This window comes from Macrobrachium nipponense, chromosome 30 (genome assembly GCF_015104395.2).
Source record: "Macrobrachium nipponense isolate FS-2020 chromosome 30, ASM1510439v2, whole genome shotgun sequence".
Classification (NCBI taxonomy): Eukaryota; Metazoa; Arthropoda; class Malacostraca; order Decapoda; family Palaemonidae; genus Macrobrachium; species Macrobrachium nipponense.
In genome coordinates, this window is record NC_087218.1 from 8,566,804 (window position 1) to 8,589,303 (window position 22,500).

A 22,500-nucleotide genomic window follows, 5' to 3' on the forward strand; every position below is an offset into this window, starting at 1 on the left:
GTGTATTACCGGTGGCTTTTATTGGGGAATCGCTAGACTTGCCAGTAAAGCTAAGATATCTTGGCGTTTGCTTTTTGAGTGATTGGACATTTTATGATTTCCAATGAACGTTTTATTGCTGAATATTTTCCATATGCACTGTCTTTATTACCCCATCAAATTTTTCTTTTGTTTTTACTACATTTCTTTATTCTTCTGATGCCATCTTCCTCTCGAATTTACCTCCGTCTCTTTCTATTTTTAATAATCTTTCTTCAATTCACCCACTGCCATTCCCATTTTCAGCGCTTTGTTCCTTTCGACAATTTTTCACTTTTTTTTTCCTTCCACCTCCTTCATTTTCTTCATTATCTCCCGCGTCGTCGTCGGAAACCGCCCCCTCCCCACCCCACCCGCCCACCCCAAATGCCGGAGCCCGGTTTAATGTCTCCATATTTCGTAATGGAGTTGATGCAAATTTCGGCCATTGAGTATCCTACTGTGGGCGATCTAGCAAGTTATTAAAAATTCCGGTGATCTACATGAAAAATGGCGTTCTGTCGGATCTCCCTTGCACCGGGGGTCCCCGGCAGTGGTGCCAATGACACTGGAACACTGCTCGCCACCTAATAATACCTGGAAAGACTCTTTTATAAAGGTTCCCATGCCCTATTTTCCTTCTGGTTCATTCCTACGGGCACCCATGCGAGTAAGTCGTACTGTAAACTTATCCGAAAATATGGAGAAATGGCTTAAGCTTCGGATATAGGAGGTTTCTTGGCGCTGACCGGTAACGTTGGCACCACTGGGGCACTAACCGGTGTATTTTTGGATGCTTCTCTTGCGGTTTTGTGACTTTTTTTTTTAACCATTTTCTCCCCCCTTGCTTTCATAGTTCCGCCCATAAAATATTTACGAAGGCACTTAATTCTGCCCCTCTTAGGCTCGTATTAACCGTATAGACCTTAACACGGCCTACTTCAGTGAAAGTCAGACGAGGCAGCGTTATCAATAAGTCTCATTAAAAGGTCGTAATATTCGAAGATGTAATTACGAGTTGTTGCGCCTCTCCCCTCGACCTTCCCCTCTTTTACCGTCTTGCCCCCCACCCCCCTTTCTCTCCACCCACCCTTCAGCTCCTCCTCCCCTCCCCACACACAGGCTCTCATCCGAAGAGGTATTTCAAGAATGTGGTGTTATTTGCCCCGCTAAGTGAATACACACGGACGAACATACGTGAATGAAAAATTCTTCACCTTCGCCTTTTTTTTCTCCTCTGTCTTCCTTCAGTGTCCAGTGCGTTGCTTTTTTTTATATACTTTCAATTCTCGTCGTTCTTTAACTCTCTCCTTGCTTTTTTTCTATCTCTTCATTTCTGTCTCTCTCTCTTTCCTTACTATTTCTTTTAATTTAATGTTTTTTTCTGCCTCTTCTCTCTTTCTCAACCTCCCTCTCTCTATCCCTCCTCCTCCTCCTTCTCCTGAAAGCTCAATTTTCCAGTTGTGGATCCCGTTATGGAAATTTTGGTCGACTCTCTATTCCTTGCATTCTTCTTCCTCTCTCAATCACCATTTCTCTTTCGAATTCTCTTTAACTCTTATTCGTATACCACTTCTTTCATTTCTCCCCCCACTCCCCTAACTCCTTTTTCTTCCCTTCCTTCACCCCTCCCATCTTCAATTCCTCCTCCTCCTCCTCCACCAGTTATGGAGATTTCGGTCTACCTAAGTTTTCCGACGCTTTATCATAGTTGAAGCGACGGTATTTTATGACTACGAAGTCAAATTCGGGCTCAGTTTTTATACGTCTAGGTTTCTGGAAGTATCTCTCCTCCCCCTCCCTCCTCCTCCTCCTCCTCCTCCTCCTCCCACCACCGCTCCGCCCCCGCCTCTCCTCCTCTTCTATCTCTATAGCCTTAGGAATCTAACCCACCGTTGAAAACTTCCTTCATACACCGAACACCGCCCCCCCCCAACCCCCCCACAGTAGTACTATCCTCAACTTCAGTAGTAGTCTCCTTTGCTTGGAGAGAATCACGGTAAGTGAATTACAAAGCCTTAATGACGTAGTAAAATGAGCGCATTGTGTCCATGTATATATCACGGCTTTATTTTGCCGCGTTTTGCAGTCAGAGAGAGAGAGAGAGAGACAGAGAGAGAGACAGAGAGAGAGTTTCCTCCTCCGTAACTCTTTCGTGAATAGACCGGGTTCCGTCCCTGAGCCGTCGCGGATAGATGGACTTTCTTCGTCTGCAGGCTCCCGACCGTAAGATGATGGAATTATCGCTCCCAGGGGGAAGGGAAGGCAGGGGAAGAGGGTGAAGGAAGGGGGTGTTTGGGAAGGAAAGAAAAAAAAAGTGGCCCTTATAGTCTACGAATTCCCATAACCTAAGCGCGACTCTTGTCCCAACTACTCCCGTCGTAAAAAATAAATAAATAAATAAAATAATGGGGCCTATTTAAGCTGCCAATTCATGTCCTTTAAAACAAAAAGAAGCCGCTGCGTCTTACTCGAAATGCACCCGTGCTTTAATGCTTACGTAGGTCTGTGCTTGAGCAAGACTGGCATGATCACTAATTTTGGCAGATTTTTTTATCGCAGGCCAAATATTTTCTTCCTTGTTATTTTTCTCTTTCTCTTCCTACATTCCTTATTCTTAAGAAGAAAACGGTCGCTCTGTCAGTTTTACAGGTTTCTTAATTTACCTATTGCAAGAATATATATTTAAGCTTATGTATGTCATCAAGGATTCAACACTCGTTGTAATAATAATAATAATAATAATAATAATAATAATAATAATAATAATAATAATAATAATAATAATAATAATAATAATAATAATATCTTACGTAGACCTTTCGCTAAGCGCTTATGGACTGAAGTTGACATTTTACTAGAGCATCTAAAGAAGACGATAATGAATCAGTTGTGCACGTTTATCTAGTAGCCTGAATTCATACAACCTCTGAAGAAATTATAGTTTATGTAAACCTATTAAAGTACAAATGAGAGTTACAGTTTTATTTATGGAGTGGGTCAATGTAGTGAAGACAATTAAAAAAAAATTCTATAAAAAAGAAAGAAAAAAAAAAAGGAGTTAATGTACATTTTATAAGAGCCGTCGTCAGCCTCCATTAGCGTAAGTGCTAGAGCATTGGCAGCCTCATTTTCAGTCAATGGCTAGTCATGGATCCACCCGTCCAGGTGTTGACCATCACCACAAGTCCCAAATATATATATATATATATATATATATATATATATATATATATATATATATATATATACATATACACACACACACACACACACACACACACACATATATATATATATATATATTATATATATATATATATATATACACATTCGAATTCTTTTGCACCGGAACCAAAATAAAACAGGAAGTCCAAAAAACCTGCTATTTCTCGTCATACGTTCGTGTCTGTCATTTTTATATATTTCCTGAAATTTCCCACAGCCGTTCCTCATTTGTTCTGTGTACTACATTCATCAGGAAGGAATGGACGCTAAAAAAATAATTCCAGTGAAATGGCATCGTGTCATCAAACGCAAATAACTGGAAAAGGCAACCGCTTAGTTTCTCTCTCTCTCTCTCTCTCTCTCTCTCTCTCTCTCTCTCTCTCCCTCCCTCCTATCCTTCCTAATCCCTTATTCCTCTTTTCATTCGTCATTTGCTGCAAATCAAAGTATCCCTGCAAATCTTATTTCCTTGAGTTTTTCATTCAAAAAGCATATTTACAGTTTTGTTAATGAAACAGAAAAATCTAAGGTATTCGATGCAACATCTTCAAAACATTGTATCATCATGATCAGAAGACGATGAAAACAGATTTTTGAAAATGTCTTTGGTACATAAAAATAAAAATAAAAAATAATACTTTAAATTTCATGACTGGACATTTGAGGCGCATGAACGAGGAGAGTTCAGCGTCACGCTTTCATGATATCGGAAAATACCCTTCAACCTTTTCTAGCTTACTTTTCCGCCCTCTGTCCAGTCCAGCCTGGAACATGACATTCTAATTCCATATTCATGGAAGTCCGAGGTATAAATATGTTCTTGTCGTCTCGGTTCAACAACGTTGATAAAAGTCTTATCATTGTTTATCAATCTTCAAAGGACCTGGATATTTGTTTTGAGTATCTGTTGACATTCCTCAAAAATCACTACGCCCGAAATCCTTCCAAAGAAATGGAAGAGGTATGGAGAATATTCCAGATATTTTAATTTCATTATTGTTGCCGAAAGACAGACCCTTGAAACCAGTGCTGTTGGTAAATGTACCCGATAACTTGAAATCTCTGCGATACTGGAGAATGTCATGTAAGCGATGGATTTAAGTTAGTTTCGTTGGTGTATGCAAGATGACTTAATCTCTAAAATGCTTTAGGAATTCACGGGAAGGCCGGCTTTAACACAGCGCTACTCTTCAGATACCAGATCTGTTTGCAAATGTATTTGGTATCTTACAATGTTTTCATCATATAGGAGAATTTGTACATCACAGGTTGCATTAATACATCGTGGTTCTCAGGAAATACTAGCCCATTCAAATAACAATTTTAAAATCCTTCTGTATGGTGTCCTTTTGTCTTGATTTGCCAAAGATCAAATTCCTGGAGAGCAAGAGGGTTTGAAGTGCAGGTTAATCGAAAATAATTAACATTTAGTACCAGCATTCAGAAACTCCTGAATTCATTCAAAATGGCGTACTTTCTCAGTGATGTGGAAACGTCTGACACTCTTTGTCACAGATGAAAACCTTGGCCAAGTTATACTGTCTTGCATATTTTTATTGTATAGGAACGTTTGACGCCTAATTATATTGTGGAGTACCGAATAAGAGTAAAGATGACTTTCTTGATGGGGAATATTCATTGAAAATTATACGGGAGAGACTACTCTGCTTCTTTCCAAGTAGTCAGTTTTCATAATCTCTGAACTTCCGATGTTTACTTCTGGAGGCTCTGCTGTCAACTCTCATTTGGTCCATCAGTGAGGTAATCAATAAACTGGACACTGAGGATGGATCTAGTTCTCAGGAAAGGCGTCACTAACATAGTGATGCAATAGGTTGCTGTTGATGAACTTTCCCTTTTAAGCTACTAAGTGATAAAGGATACTTTTCATCCTATACAACTTTGAGATCATAGAGGTCCTCTCTCTCTCTCTCTCTCTCTCTCTCTCTCTCTCTCTCTCTCTCTCTCTCTCTCTCTGAAACTGATCTTCTTTTATTTAAGAAAGAGAATGTGAGGAACACTGTACTTTAAGACAAAATCACCGATATACATGTATACAATATTCCAACGCACCATTGATTGTAATCTCGAGAGATACAATAATATTAATAATAACACTGAACTTTTATTTATGGACTTTAATACTTGTTAGCTCACCAGAGCTGAAACAATTTGCCTTTACTGGTCTGCGTTTCTCTGTCGTCTATCAGTATGGATGTATGTATGTAGTATATAAGCCTGGCAAAAGCATTCCCTATTTCCGACAGCTCCCTGACAATCAACGACCTATTCCACCCAAACTTGGTACAAAACATCCGTGGATAAGTGGGATTTCAGTTAGTTCAATAAGCAGGCACGACCCCTTCCAAGGGGAAATATTCACTAAAAAGTGAAAATTTCTTGAGGCCAATAACAATGCCTGGAGAATTAGAGGACCATGAATAAAAGAAAAAAAAAATTCGCTCATGTAGAACAAGATTGCTAAGTTGAGCATAGTGGCCAATACGTTTTTTTTTTTCACATACTTAGCAATGTTTATCAGGATAAACGTTACAGTCTGTGAAAGACTGCAATTGAATATTTAATGGTAAACTGGTTTACCTAGTAATGATATTAAGAACTTGGGTTTGCATAACTTTATATGAATACGTCTCTCCCTCTCTCTCTCTCTCTCTCTCTCTCTCTCTCTCTCTCTTCTCTCTCTCTGGCGCCCTTCCCGAGGGCAATTTGTTTATCAGCTCCTTCATTGTGATGATTTGCTTTCAAACGATTTCAGCGAGGCAAGACGCCGAATCCCGGCTGGAATGTTGACTCTGTTGATTACCGTCCTTCAGGTGTTACAGGTACAGCAGCTCTGCTTCTTTGCTTTCATCTTCCTGCTGTGTAACAAAGCTCTTTCCCCGTGTGAAGTCGAGGGAGCTCTTGGCGCCTGGCTCTTTGAAGCTCTGTGAGTCCCGTGACCTGTGTTTGGGAACTTTTCAACCCCACTTCTCTCTCTCTCTCTCTCTCTCTCTCTCTCTCTCTCTCTCTCTCTCTCTCCTCGGACTGCAAAGTTTCGATTATCTATTTGCTAAGGTTTGGAATTCTCTTCCTGATTCTCTGTTTCCAAACGCTTATAATCTTCCCACCTTTAAGAGGTACGCCAATCTCCTCCTTCGTACTTGAGTCCTGCTTTTCTCACCGTCCACCCCCACCCCCCATCACCAATTAAATTTTTTATTTCTTTGAGAGTCAGGTATACGTATGGATACCGGATTGACACCCCACCCAAACCACTGAGTGCCGTTTTCCTTTCAATCACGGTGTTGCATCTCATTAATTTAGTCTTATATATATATATAATAATAATAATAGCGGTGACAGTTATAAAACAGCGCTGATTTAGTGCCATTACAACAAACGAAGCTAAGTTTCATAAATAATTATGACTATGCAAGTTCTCCCTCTTCAAGAATTGACCTAAGTCATCAGTGATCGTTGCATCGAAAAACTGACATGAGCATACATATTTCTTATCAGAAGACGTGTGTATATATATATATATATATATAATATATATATATATATATATATATAACATCTCATCACTCAACTGCTCGAGAATACCTAACTCGTAAGCGCATTTGGAATATCAACGTACTCGCTCCTCTTATATAGCCCTTGTAAATGCCCACTCATCCCCTTTGTAGAATAAGTAGAAGAAAACCTGACACAGAATGAAGCCGCATTCTTTCGTGCCTGTCACTACATTCGCAACCGTGACCAAAGCGATAATCCTTAAAGCGACACCTGGAATTTCCTAGAGTCATTCTCGTATATGGCCCCATAACTTTTCTCAGGTCTTTTGAATAGTTGTCCAAAAAAAAAAAAAAAAAAAAAAAAATTAAAAAATGAACGTCTCTCTTGAATTTCTTATGAGGATGTAAACAAAATTGTTTGTTAAGAAACCTTTTGATATCCTTTTCAGTGTTAATAGGATGTTCAACGTGTTTGACAAGACCTCAAATCTTCTGATACTTCAGGTCTATCAATTAAAATTTCTACTTTTCAGAAAGCCGTAAGTAGTTGTACTGTGCAGAACATTTTGTAAAAATAATTTTTTTCACCCTGTTGTTAAGCAACTCGTTATTATTATTATTATTATTATTATTATTATTATTATTATTATTATTATTATTATTATTATTATTATTATTATTATTATTATTATATATTTTTTAATTGCTCTATCACAGTCCTCCAATTCGACTGGTATTTATAGTGTGGGGTTCCGGGTTGCATCCTGCCTCCTTAGGAGTCCATCACTTTACTTACTATGTGCGCCGCTTCTACGATCACACTCTTCTGGATGAGTCCTGGAGCTACTTCAGCCTCTAGTTTTTCTAGATTCCTTTTCAGGGATCTTGGGATCGTGCATGGTGCTCCTATGATTATGAGTACGATTTCCACTGGCATATTCCATATCCTTCTTATTTCTATTTTCAGATCTTGATACTTATCCATTTTTTCCCTCTATGACATCTATGAGTGATACTTTCTTCTTGACTTTGTCAATCAACGTCACGTCTGGTCTATTTGCACGCATCACCCTATCCGTTCTGATACCATAGTCCCAGGGGATCTTTGTCTGATCGTTTTCTATCACTCCCTCAGGCTGGTGGTCGTACCACTTATTACTGCAAGGTAGCTGATGTTTCTTGCACAGGCTCCAGTGGAGGGCTTTTGCCACTGAATCATGCCTCTTTTTGTACTGGTTCTGTGCAAGTGCCGGGCATTCGCTTGCTTTGTGGTTTATGGTTTCATTTTTCGTATTGCACTTCCTACATATGGGAGAGATGTTATTTCCGTCTATCGTTCTTTGAACATACCTGGTTCTTAGGGCCTGATCTTGTGCCGCTGTTATCATTCCTTCAGTTTCCTTCTTTAGCTCTCCCCTCTGTAGCCATTGCCATTATTATATTATTATTATTATTATTATAAGCTGACTTTACAAGTTCACATTGTACACAGTTGATTTAGAATATCAAATCAAAACGGTAAAACGTGATTTTACTAAAGTTACGTTGTTAAGGAGATTTTAATTTTATATACAAATCTTTACGTGTTCTTAAAGATTTGGATATAAAATTCCAATCTCCTTAACAAAGTAGCTTTCGTCAAATTATCTTCACATGTTTTAATACAATTTTTCTCAGCATCTATAAAATGCACAATAACGAATTTCGGTACATTGGAAAAAGTACCATAACGATTTGGGTGTCTAATAATGTAAATAATCAGAAGACTTCAACATTGCATTTTCATCCTACTGTAATTTATACTCAGTATTTGGACACGTAAGCAAAGCACCCAATATATTCAATGACACTAAAAAGTGTTCGAATGCTAAATCCTACTGTATTAATTAATTCTTCAAGTCAGATTTTCTTGGTTGAAAGGCGTAGAATCGAAGCTTCTGATACCCATAGAAAAATATAAGGCTGTTAACCTTAGGCCATCACAGACAGTTATCAAAATAAGGCCCAAGGTAAAGTGGGAGAGGGAGCAAGAGGCACGTTGTGGACCTCACGACTCTGACAACCAAAGGCAAAAAGAGAAAAACAAAACCGAAAATAAGACACCAGTTGTGCGCGATGCTCTTGAAAAGATCAGTACAAAAACAATGCATTTTGTATACTAGAACTATTATTGTTACTGATATTATTTTGGTTTTTATTAGTATAAGGCATTCTGCTGTGGTAAGTGGGCAAAGTAATAACCAGGCAAATCACTGGTCAATGGTTAAACTTACCCATGAAGGAGGTTAGTCCTTATTTTCAGGAGAGATTGGGTGCTTATACTGCATTATTATTAATATTATCATTATCATTATCATTATTATTATTATTATTATTATATTCTGTGCCAAAAAAGTTGCCAGGGTATAGATGTAAGGAAAACAAGCGATAGGGTAAACGTAAGGAAGAGAACCACGGACTTAGAAAGACCGGGCAGCTTCTTGGGGGATAGGATCCTCTGATTCTTCTCCGGCTGAGGCAAACCTTTTGTATCCTTTTCCATCCCTGAAGGAAGAGAGAGGCGGCGGGTGTTGATGGATGCCTGGATGAAGTCTGGCACCCGGGGTGCCACTGATGGATGACTGGTGTGCTTCTCTCTCCCTGCTCACCACTCACTGTTCACGCCTTTCAGACCACCGACAGTTACTAATGATCTGTAGCGGGATCCTGAAGAAGGCAGGAGGAACGGAGTGCCAGAAAAGGGGTGCTGTTGGAGGGGGGGGGGGGGGGTTGCCTCCCTCCCTCCTGCTTCCGGACTTTCCCTCCCTGGCCCCTTCCTTCCTCTCCTTCGTATCTCTCCTCCCCTTGCACCCTCCTTTCTCCCTCTTAGACTCTCCCTTCATTAGCCCTCCCACCTCTCCATTGATATATCCTATTCTGGCTCTCCTCCCTCCCTCCTAAAACCCCTCCCCCTGGCTCCCTCCTTGCTTCTTGTCTGTCTCTTTCAGCTTCGGCCCCCTATGAAAGATTGAGATAATTGCATAGTTAATCATTTCTTCCCTAATGATCATTTCCTTAGAGTGTATTTTGCTCTCTCTCTCTCTCTCTCTCTCTCTCTCTCTCTCTCTCTCTCTCTCTCTCTCTCTCTCTCTAATGTAGTTGAAGGAGTCGCGGTCTCTTTGATTTATGATGTTTTATATATGAAGAGTTCAATTAATCATTTATAGTTAGAAGAATTTCTTCAGGTTTTCTAATACAATTTTGTCATGATGGATGTTATTGCAGTTCCAACCATGACTTCCAACTAATAGCTTTTGAATAAAAAAATGTATATATATATATATATATATATATATATATATATATTATATATATATAAGTATATTAATTCTTATATGCATACATTACGCACACATATATAATTGGTATGCATATATATATATATATATATATATATATATATATATATATAATATATATATATAGTATATAATATGGTATGGTATTCGCTTATATGATGAAGTCACGTAATCCTACGGTGGATTTTTCAAGCGCAGTGCATATATAAAAATATATATATATATATATATATATATATATATATATATATATATATATATATATATATATATATATATATATGCGCTGCGCTTGAAAAATCACAGTAGATTACATGACTTCATCATATAAGCGAATACCAAAGGAAAATGACAGGCAGAAAGTTTATACCAAGAGCTTTCTTCTTTATTCGGGTATTATCGAGGCAGAATTAAAGGCGAAAGTGCTTGGTATACACTTTCTGCTTATCATTTCCCTGTGGTATTCGCTTATATATGTATACGTGCATGTATGTATGTAAGTGTTAAAATAAATTCATTTCCTACTTCAGTAAAAGGAAGAGACTGAATAGTTTTTCTTCTGTTCACTTCAATCTGGAACTAAAACAACAACGCTACGAATTACTTGATCATGCTTTAGCCGCAATCAAGATATCAGTAAACGACGAAAAGAGAACGTGACAATATGAAAATACAAACGAAAACACGAAGGGACGAGTAAGCAAAAAATACGGAAAACAGAAGGAGAGAGAAGACAAGGGAAGAAGAGGAAAACAGAAGGAAAGAGAAGACAAGGGAAGAAGAGGAAAACAGAAGGAAAGAGGAGACAAGGGAAGAAGAGGTAAACAGAAGGAAAGAGAAGACAAGGGAAGAAGAGGAAAACAGAAGGAGAGAGAAGACAAGGGAAGAAGAGGAAAACAGGAGAGAGAAGACAAGGGAAGATGAGGAAAACAGAAGGAAAGAGAAGAAAGGGAAGAAGAGGAAAACAGAAGGAAAGAGAAGACAAGGGAAGAAGAGTAAAACAGAAGGAAAGAGAAGACAAGGGAAGAAGAGGAAAACAGAAGGAAAGAGAAGAAAGGGAAGAAGAGGAAAACAGAAGGAAAGAGAAGACAAGGGAAGAAGAGGAAAACAGAAGGAAAGAGAAGACAAGGAAAGAAGAGTAAAACAGAAGGAAAGAGAAGACAAGGGAAGAAGAGGAAAACAGAGGAAGAGAGAAGAAAGAAGAGGAAAAGAAAACAGAAGGAAAGAGAAGACAAGGAAAGAAGAGGAAAACAGAAGGAAAGAGAAGACAAGGGAAGAAGAGGTGAGACGAAGAAGATGGGATTCTCATACACACACACACACACACACACACACACACAAACCCTGACAGCCGAATTCCCGAATATTAACCTCCTGGCTGACTGAAGGCCGCGGATCTGAAATTAATAGGGTAATAAAGCATCCAAACCTCCCCCCTCCCCTCTCAAACCTCCACCGCCCCCCCCCCCCGCCCCACACTTCTCATTCCCCTCAGCCTCCTCCTCCCCTCTTTCCAGATCACTCCCCTTTCCTCCGTTGATACCGTATCACCCCCAACTTCCCAAAGACTTGGGATTAAGGATTTCCCACGTCAATCAAGCGATATTAAAATGCCTAATCTTTATTGCAAACATTAAGAAGTTAAGGGGCCATCGGTCTTGGTGAGGCAGAGGCGGTGATCAACGTCCACCGGAGATGATGAACGTCCCTTAAGAACGATCAACGTTCGCGAGATGCGGTCACAATTCGAGAGGTGATCAAATTTCGAATGGGGCGATCGAAGGAGAGTTAGGTCGTCAAAAGTCACAAAAAATGATCAACGTCCAGTCCGGTCATCAACGTTCACAGGAGGTGATCAAAGACCAGTGAGGTCATCAGCGTTCGCGGGAGGTGATCAAGGTCCAGCGAGGTCACTGGTGTTTGCAAGAGGCGATCAACTTCAAGAGTGGTCATCACCGTTCGCAAAAAGGTGATCAGCGTCAGGTAAATAACAAAAGAAGGAAAAAGAAAAGGAAAAGGAGAGAGAGAGAGAGAGAGAGAGAGAGAGAGAGAGAGAGAGAGAGAGAGAGAGAGAGAGAGAGCAATTTGAGGTGAAAGGAGAAGCAAAAGAGGTGAGAACTGCAAATGAATACAAGAAGTTACATATTCATTTGTTTGAATATTTGCAATTTTCAGCCTACCAGTAAAGTGAATGACTCGTCTCTTCCTAAACTTTATCTTACAGCATGAATAACGATGCAATACACATTCATATATAAAAAAAAGTCCTGTGTCTGTACGTTATCCCTTTCTCCATCCTTTGCTCTTCCTTTTGGAACTGCCCTTCGTCTCCTTATCTCTATCCATTCTCATTCTTCTGTTCTCTCTCTCCCTCTCTCTCTCTCTTTTCTCCAAGGTTTTTGTGCCTCTTATGAATTTGTATATTAACCCATAATCACATCGGTAAGTATTCCTCTCTTTCACTCTATTTCTCTATCCTTTGCTCTTTCTTCTAGAACTGTTCTTTGTCTTTATCCATTCTCATTCTTCTGCTCTCTCTCTCTCTCTCTTTCTTTTTCCTACAAGATTTTTGTGCCTCTTAGCTCTTTCTTCTAGAAGTGCTCTTTGGCTCTATCCATTCTTATTCTTCTGCTCTCTCTCTCTTTCTTTTTCCTACAAGGTTTTTGTGCCTTTTATGAATTTGTACTATATCAACCCATAAGCTCATCTGCAAGTTTCTCTCTCTCTCTCTCTCTCTCTCTCTCTCTCTCTCTCTCTCTCTCTCTCTCTCTCTCCTCCTTACGCTCTTGTACTCTCTTATGATCCACTTTCCAACTTGTTAGAAGTCAGCTTACGTCCTGGCAAGAGGTGCTCCCCGCATCTTCATATCTTAAGAGGTGGAACTATGTCTTGTAATTCAAATTAGAGAATGAAGCTTAACTCAAGATGCCTCCAGAGGTCATTTCCGTAACGAGGGTGCTCGTTTTCGTCTTCCCTTTTTTTTTTCTCTCTCTCTCTCTCCTTTTTGAGGTTGATGTGTGGCAAAGCAGGCTTAATCGCAGGCTTTGAGAATGGCACTTATACTTGATTATTCCCCAGAAGAATAAGTTTATGATTATGCGTGTGATATGTATGATTTTAAACATTTTTAATACGTTCTGACAGATCCATATATCGAGGAATACGAACATGCATTTATACCTTTAAATACATATATAAAGTGTTCGTCTACGTCTTCAGGCATGTGCTTATATAGTATCGCATATAAAATCCACACAATATATATAACTATATATATATATATATATATATATAATATTGTATTTATTAATTTTCTATATATATATAGTCCCTGTTGGTGTGTGTGTATATGTATATATATATATACATACATACATACATACTACGTAACATATATATATATTAATATATATAAATATTATGTATAATATATAATATATATATATATATATCTATTATAGGAAACATTTTTACATAACCATTCAGTCATACTAATGCGATGAGCTAGTTGCATTGAGACTTATAACTCGATTAATGACTTTTACCAGGGTCATAAATATCAATAAACATAAACGAAGTATGATTTTCCTGTCATGTCACTTCCAACAAGTATCGACAGCAGCAGATGTGTATAAAGGATAGCACGAATTACCGTGAAAATGGTTGGGGCGATTTTACAACGTATGCACGCGTCCTGAATAAATGTTTGGCCGGGCGGTCTCTTTGATCTAAAAGATAGATAGTTCTCTCATTAACCTTCATTTTGCCTGCAATTGCAGTGCATTCCATGTTGCTGTGGGATAACGTTCACGCCACTTTGTGGAAAACACTGCATAGCGTAGTCGTCGCTAAAAATAACACTCGGGAGTCAGTTCATTATAAGAACGAATCTCTCTGTTTCTCTCTGTCTGTCTCTCTCTCAATTGTCTGCAAGTTTTGACTCACGTTTTGTCTTAATTGTGGGAACGATTTGACCACTCCACCGCCTGCCCCCCGTTCCCCCCCACCCCCAGCCCCCCCACCGCCACCCACCGCCCGCCCTCACAATTACCTTGGCGTTCTAAACCAGGTTTTGTGTGAAATTAGCCATTCTCATCTGTTCTCAATCTATTTTTACTCCTAGAATAGTCGGAAGAATTCTCATTACGTTTGTTTGTATTGGTTAAGCTGTCGGCTGAGAAAAAAAAGAAAAGAAAATGATTTATTACCGCGCGCAAATTATTTCTCCATTAATGATCGTGTTAAATTTATCCCTCTGCAAAGTTCTTTCTTTGTAGATACCGGCAAAGGTTTGTTAGTGGTATGCGAAGGTGGGCAAAGTATTCTTCTTGAAATAATGACAAGGAATTTGTATCCTCTATGAAGGCGTGCCACGTCGCTCTATTAGGAACAGGGATCTCTTTGCTTTGTCAAGACAGAATAAGAGGCATTTTCCTTTGCGTCGATACATCTTAAAGAAGTGCATAAAGATAAACTTTGTCTTTCCTCATCGAGGCAGCAGTTCTTGCTATTCTATTTCTTTACATAAAAAAAGGTTTATTTCTTCCATGAGGAAAGTTTCTGTTTGTATCATTATTATTAGCGGGTAGTCGCTTTCTCTATCCAGTGAGGAAGTTATTTTTTCTTACATGTAAAATAAAAAGTCTATAAAGAAAGGTTATTTTTATCTTATGTTTTCATTACCTGTAAAGACCTTTTTGTTTTAAGAAGGAAGAAGGTAGTTTTTTTTCTTTCTTTCTATTTTTTTTTCTTTTGGTATTTGGCCTGAAGGTCGTTTTCTTTTTTCCCTGATGCTTTTCTTACAAGTAAAGTAGTCTTATTTTTTTTATTTAGCTTGAAGGTCGTTTTCTTTCTTCCCCGATTGTTTTCTTACAAGTAGAAAGTCTTTTATTTAGCTTGAAGGTCGTTTTCTTCCTTCGAATATGAATTTTTTCTTTACATGGAGGCCGTGCCGCAGCTTTCATGAAGAAAGTATAGTTTTCCTTTAATTCAAATTCACTTTATTTTTTTATAACGGACTTTTAAATGTCGAATAGTTTTTCTTTAATTCAAAGTCATTTTTTTTTTTGACAAATGACTGGTCTTTTAAAACCCGATATTCCTTTACTTTCTCCATTTAAAATGTAATTTTTATTCTATACGAGGAAAACGCTAATTTAAATCGCGTATTGTGACTGTCCTCCTTCACTTCATGTAGCCGAGTGTGTTTTATTCCTTCAGTAAATTCCTGGCTTTTGTCAATCCTTCAAGAAAAGGCGACTTTTTCTTCTTATTTCCTTTCTCCTTCTTTTGGAAGGAAATCGTTCTCGTTTTTCCACCTGGAGAAGGACGAATTTCCCTCCTGTTGATGGGCGTTGACTTCTTCATGCCTCTAATGAATCGAAGGACTTCTTACTTTCTTCATCAGTGTGAGCTGCATACAAATTTTTCTCGGAAAATACACTTAAGTCTTCGGTTTAATAAGAAGCATGATCTTATTCCATTTTCAGAAATGAAACCTCCACATCATTTCAACTATACACTTATTTGTCGTCTTTTCAAAACAAAAATTACATATTCCCCTTTTCGCGATAAATGAACTTTAACTCTCAAAAAATATTTTCATAATATTTTCATGAAGACGGAATTAATTGAATTCTTAAAATTAAGGACTATAATTAAAAGAAAACTCTATGAAATTGAATTCACACATTTTTTTCAGGGGGGAGAAAGATTTCATATATTTATGAACCCAATAATCTTTCTTCTCGCAGACACACTTTTGACATTTCCATCCACATGAACACGTTCTGTTACCAGGAAAAATATCTTCACGGTGTTTCTGGAAGCATAAACCTTGCCTTCTGCTCATACATGGATATTTTTCCTATCTCCAGCTAAAAATGTCTAATTGTTAAAATAGGGAAGATCTTTTCATCATTTCCATGAAGATGAATTCATATTCTCATCGTGAATAGTAAGAGTCGAGCCTTTTTCTCTATAGTATTCTCTCCGTGAAAATGGCCCTTCACTTTATATGGTCGTCACGAAATGAGGCCATCACTTCACACTGTTTTCATGGAAAACTGCCATCACTTCGTACTGTCTTACTGAGGGGAGCTCGTCACTTCGTTTCCAGCCCATGCAGACAGCCCATCATCTCCATAATCTCATTATGGAAAGCTCCAATCACTTCATAGGATCCTCATGAAGACAACCATTCACATTGTATTCTCTTCTTGGAAATGTTCCATCATCTGATATTCATTCTATGAAAGAACCCATCACTTAATATTGTTCATAAATGAGAGCATCTCTTAATAACAGAGTAACTTTTCATTCATCAAGGAACAAAAACCGACGTATAATATAATATATATATATATATATATATATATATATATATATATATATATATATAGATGTATATATAATCTGCTCCTGTTGCAAGAGACCTTTTCCTTCGTCTCTTAAGAGCTATTGAGTTTACCATAAGGACGTAAAGTAGCCCTTCCTCGAATTTACGCTCTATGAATTTTTGGAAAGGAAGAGAGACACTGTTTTACTAATCTAAAAAGGAAAAAAATCTCTCTCTCTCTCTCTCTCTCTCTCGTTTCACAAATAGTTCTCAACCGTATAGCGTATAAAATAAGAAGACAAAAATTAAATAACTTACAATTCGTCAAATGTTTTCGCTTTCAGTAAATCTTCCCATTTCATATTACCACTCTTACTGTGAACGTTGATGATGCACCCTTAGTGATGTAAGCTAAGAACCCACTTAACAATGATGATAAAATAATTATTTGAAATATGTCAGTAATTCCTTCAGAATTCTGGTCAAGGTAGGACCAACTATATAAATACAGAAAAGTAATCAATTTAAATATAAATATAACCAGGACTAACCTGATAAACGGCATAAATGTACAGAGATATAACAAAACAAAACTGAAGAAACACTGATTACAGCTGATACACAGCAAATCTCAGGTAAAGCCAATAATTACAAAGTAAAATAAAATGATTACAATGAGTGGAACGTATAGGTGGAGAAAAAAATAAATAGAAAAACTATTATGTAATAAAAAAGATGGTCTCGGGTAAAGGGAGAACTATACTAGCTTTACAGTAAGAGAGAAATATATAAAGTGATAAAACGTGATGATAACCGACCGCATGGATTTTAGGGCCTCTTTATCATTCTTAGTCAAACTCAAGAGCCGAAAGTCTATGGTTCAGATTTCGAAGGCAAAGACAGGGAACAAAAAACAATTGCTCGCAAGTTCATTATCATCACCCAAATCATTCCGCACTGAAATAAAGAAGCGAACAGTCTTGATTAACGAGAGGTATTTCGGGCAAATGGCAATCCCCCCCCCTCCCCTTCCCCAACAGCCCCCCCGCGAAACATATTTGCGCTGGGAGAGATTCTAATAGCCTCTGTGTAAAACAAGCCAACGCGGTACATTTGAGCGGACTGCAGATATCCCGGATTTGAAGTGCTATCAGAATGTGCTCAAATACGCCTCGTCAAATAAGGTTAATTGGGAAAATTATATATGAATGAAGCGCGCGCGATTATGTCATTTCGGTCTGGGTCTAACCCTGCCTTTTTGGAACAGCTCTCTCTCTCTCTCTCCTCTCTCTCTCTCCTCCGTGGTTCCTTGTCTGAGAGAAGGGAAAGTGTTTTTCACTTATAACGGGAATTAAATATTCTTATAGCGACAGCTATATATATATATATATATATATATATATATATATATATATATTTTTAATATATATGTATATATATATACTATATAAAATATATATATATATATATGAATAACTTGATCACAAAATATATACTAACACGTGATGCTATGTATAAATAAATGTAATGCCACGGAGGAAAAATAAATACATATATACACCATATACATAGATTTATTATAAGTGTATATATATTATATATATATATATATATATATATATATATATATATATTTATATATATATATATATGTATATATATATACATACATACATACATACATACATACATACATACAGACTGCACATACATACATACAGACTGCAAAGTCTATAAACTCTCTTTAACACAAATGAAATCCGGACTCCAAAGTCGCGAGAAGTGAGGAATGAGATACGTGTATAACAGATTTTTGAGCTTATCCATTAGATCAGTGGGAACAATGGTCCGATCTGTTAATCCCCAGCGGGTACTTAGTGTGGATATACGATAATCAGGTGAAAGGGGGGGGGCACGGGGCACAGAATCTTACCGAGGGAATTTTCTAAGTGGCGAGGAGGGAGAAAGATCGGAAACCCCAGTCCAATGAGTAAAAAAAACTTTAAGAAGACTCATCCAAACCGCCGGAGTTTCCTTAACAATGTAAACAAAAAGTCGAAAGAAGAGCCTTACCTGATCGGGAAGTATCGATACGTATATATACACATACACGCCCTCTGAGCAGACCGAGAAGAGGTTTACTACACTTCAACCTTCAGTCGAGCTGGACAAAATCTTCCAATAATGAGGAAGCACGGCTGCTTCTCAAAGCTATACTAGAACTCTTTGAAAAGGGGGACCCTTCCTCCTCCTCCTCCCCCCCCCCCTCTCCATCTCGAGCTCCATCTAGAGAGGGGGCATTTATTTGGTGTTTTTCTTGTGGTTCTGACCATTATTATTGGAATTGATTCCTGTGAAATGGAAAGAGAAACGATACGTGATTAGTGCTGGACCCATTTTCTTCAGAAATATAGTAAAGAGTAAAGACTTCAGCTTAAGAAAATTATATTTATTTAGTTTAAACTTTAATAATCACATTATGGAAAACAGGCGGTTTATAGGAGCCCATAGCAATGTCGACTGGAAGGAGTGAAGGAATGTATGGCGATCGATGTATGTATGTATGTGTATGTATGTATATATATATATTATATTATATTATATTATATATATATATATATATATATATATATATATATATATATATATATATATAATATCCGGAGGCTGGATAAACCAAAAAAATCTCTAAACACCGAACCTTCAACTTATCAGTAGCTATACTGGAAGGATTTCTATTTTCCATAAGTATCAACGTTCAAGCATAAACAAATAATACTCCACGATGCACAAAACTTCAAATTTAATTCTGGTGTAAAAATCAGCTGCACCTTCGTTGAAAAGAAAGTACCCCACCTGGCCCCACCCCCCCCCCAAAAAAGCAACCTCCCCCCCCCTCCCCCCCCCCCGCCAAAAAAAAAAAAAAAAAAAAAAAAAAAGAAAAAAAAAAAAACAAGCTTTTTTTTTTTTTTAATGGGGTTGAGACGATAACAAAAGACATCGGTTCGGTCTGTCGTCAGTTATAATATATATATATATATATATATATATATATATATATATATATATATATATATATATATATATATATATAATATATATGATTCTTACCGGAGTTACTAATCAATTCTCTATCTAGGGCCCCATTGTGACGCATTGCCACCACATCCAGACTCTTACGGTCTATTGCAAGAGCCGGTCGGCAATCGCTTGCCATCCTCCATTATCCGTTTTCAGTCTTATTGCAAAATAAGTTCGAAATAAAAAAATAAAATAAAAACTCTCCTTCTCATCACAAAACCAAAAACATACAATTATCTGTTTCAACAGTCAAGTTTAGATACGAGCAAAGTTAAAGACAAAATAGTTCCAACAGAGTTGAAAAACAAGCATTGGCAAGGTAATATTGTACAACATTACATTTCCAATTTTATTTCAAAGACTACTGCTATCCAGCCAAGGCTGACAATAAAAACTAACTGTAAATTATAGGCCAACTGTCAATATTAGATACCCAGTAGTCTGGAAACGTATACACAGTCTTTGTACTGCAGCTTCATTACCTACGAGAAGATAATTCCATACATTGATACATACAACGTCTGCAATGGAGTTTAATTTGAACCCTCTCGTCATCCAGCACCCACTTGCCAGCATCAATCTTGAACGCAGTTGAAAAACAAACACACCTCAGTTGTTTTTGCTTGGAACATCATCATCATCATCATCATCATCATCATCGTCATCATGTCTTGGCCTTTTCGAAAATAAACTAATAAATTTCAACTCAGAGACCCTACCTTCTCTCTCTCTCTCTCTCTCTCTCTCTCTCTCTCTCTCTCTCTCTCTCTGTGTGTGCGTGTGTGTGTGTTTTACCCTTAGAAATTGGGATTCTGTTATTTGTTTTTTATGGTGGTATTAATTAAGTCCTATTTCAAATTCTCATCTTTCCTTTTTATATTCAGTTCCTGGTGAATCTTTGAGTTATACATATAATACACACACACACCACACACACACACACACACATATATATATATATATTATATATATATATTAGATATATATATATACTATATATATTATAATATAACTCATATTATATATAATATATAATAATATAATAATTATTATTTATCTATTATCTATCTATCTTTTATATATATATATTATATATTTATATATGTATAGATATCTATATACACACATATAAATGAATGCGAGTGCATGTGTGTGCATGCGTTTGTGTAAGAGCTTTTTGTGTTGGTGACCGGTAACGCCTGTGCCCATACATCGATGCATATGTACCGGATTTTTCTACGCAAATTAATTTGTTTCATCATTACTCGATTCAGGAACACGTCGGCTTTCCAACTGCTCTTTGAGACCGACTTAAGTCTGGCTCGTCTGGGAATTTGCCCCATTATCCCTCCGTCTGGTCTCAAGCGGATTATGCTAACCAATTAGAACCACTCTTTCACGTCTTGATAGGATAATAATTGGCCTAAGCACTGCTAATTGGTTGCCGCAAACATAATCTTAAGCCAATTAAAATGGGGTTCTCTCCGACTGATGGTCTAGTTCGCTAAAGATGTGTATCCTGAAATAACATGGTATGTTATTGATTGTGCTGTCTCTCTCTCTCTCTGTCTCTATACTTATCTATTAAGCGTAATTGTCACACTATTATTTGAGCAATCACATCTTCTCTCTTTTAACTCTCTCTGTCTTTAGCTACGTATCTATTTATCTTTGTGTACGTAGAGATGTACTATCAAGAATGATACAATGATAATATCTTGAATAAACCCACTCTATCCGTCTGTCTAACTGTAATACTTTCTTTGTTACTTTGTCTTACATTTATTCGTTTATGCATTTACCTTTTCCAATTTACAGCTTCTGTCATCATCCCGGCCGCCTCTCTCTGTCTCTGTCTGTGTGTGTGTCTCTCTCTCTTCCCGGATAATCATTATCAATTTACTGAAAGAGGCAAGAACTTGAGAATAAAGATATTTCACCTCCTTCGAATATGAGTCACCACTTTGACCCTCTAAATTGAATAACGGATCGAAAATGCCACTCTCTTATCGGTTTTCAAATTGATGGGGAGCTAATGTGTGCAAATAAGATATAAATTTCCGATGAGGCATATAAATATCCCTTAAATATCGCCAAAGCATCTAGCCATCTCCAAATATCACCCTCCTTCCTCCACCCCTCTGGGCTGCTCTCCCCCATCTTCGCCGAAGAGAAGAATGGGGGCTATGGGGGTGGGGGGGAAAGAGCCTTCTACTCATGGAGAGAAGTGGAGAGAATAGAAACGTATTCCTATTTTACGATAGATGCCGACCGGCGAGTAATAAGTAATGGAAAAAAAATCATGCAATTTGTATTTTTTTTTTTAATCCTCAGAGACAACCGTCAGTTTAGCTTAAAGTTTCAGACATTACCGAAGTCGCAAGCCAGCGCAGGCAGGCGTCTTGGCTGCTTGCCATTCCAGCGCAACGCCTGGAGATCGCTGGAAAGAATCCAGACTCAATGAATGTGTACAAAGTTTCCAGTAAACTTTTGATCATGTCATTATGGTCCCCGAAGATCATCCACTACATCCCCCCCACATCCCCCCACCCCTATTACGGTCTCTTCCCCCCTACGACACCCCTCACCCCCATCCCCTTCAAAAATACAACTTAGTCCAAAAACTTTTACCCTGGGCTGCAAGAGGCCCCATCCATATATACAACACTTCAGACGAGAAATATGTATTTTCAGTTCCCCTTCCCTCCTCCCCCCACCCACAGCCCCCCAACCATACACATGGACGCAGTCATCGCGAGATTCCCTCGTCCTGGAATTCCTTCTTGTGTTTCTTTCCAGGGAGGCGTTCTGGAATATTGGTGGCAGTAGTCTTAAGGAGGAGGTGGGGGGGAACGAGGGGTTAGGGGAAGCTGGAGGAGGAGGAGGAGGAGGAGGTTTCCTGTATGTGTGTGTGTATGTATGTATGTGTGTATGTGTGTGGAGAAGGTGGTGGTGGAAGGGTCCATTAGGGCGTTATCAG

General features: G+C 38.0%; 1 protein-coding gene across 5 annotated transcripts in view; it reads right to left on the reverse strand.

Annotated features, from left to right (window-relative positions):
- LOC135202253 (uncharacterized) overlaps window positions 1–22,500 on the reverse strand; it is a 1,045,919-nt gene that overhangs the window by 946,376 nt on the left and 77,043 nt on the right. For all 5 annotated transcript variants that reach the window (XM_064231542.1, XM_064231547.1, XM_064231544.1 and 2 more), the window contains one exon: window positions 18,513–18,790. The gene's annotated coding sequence lies outside the window, so the exon portion shown is untranslated. The remainder of the gene's footprint in view (window positions 1–18,512; window positions 18,791–22,500) is intronic.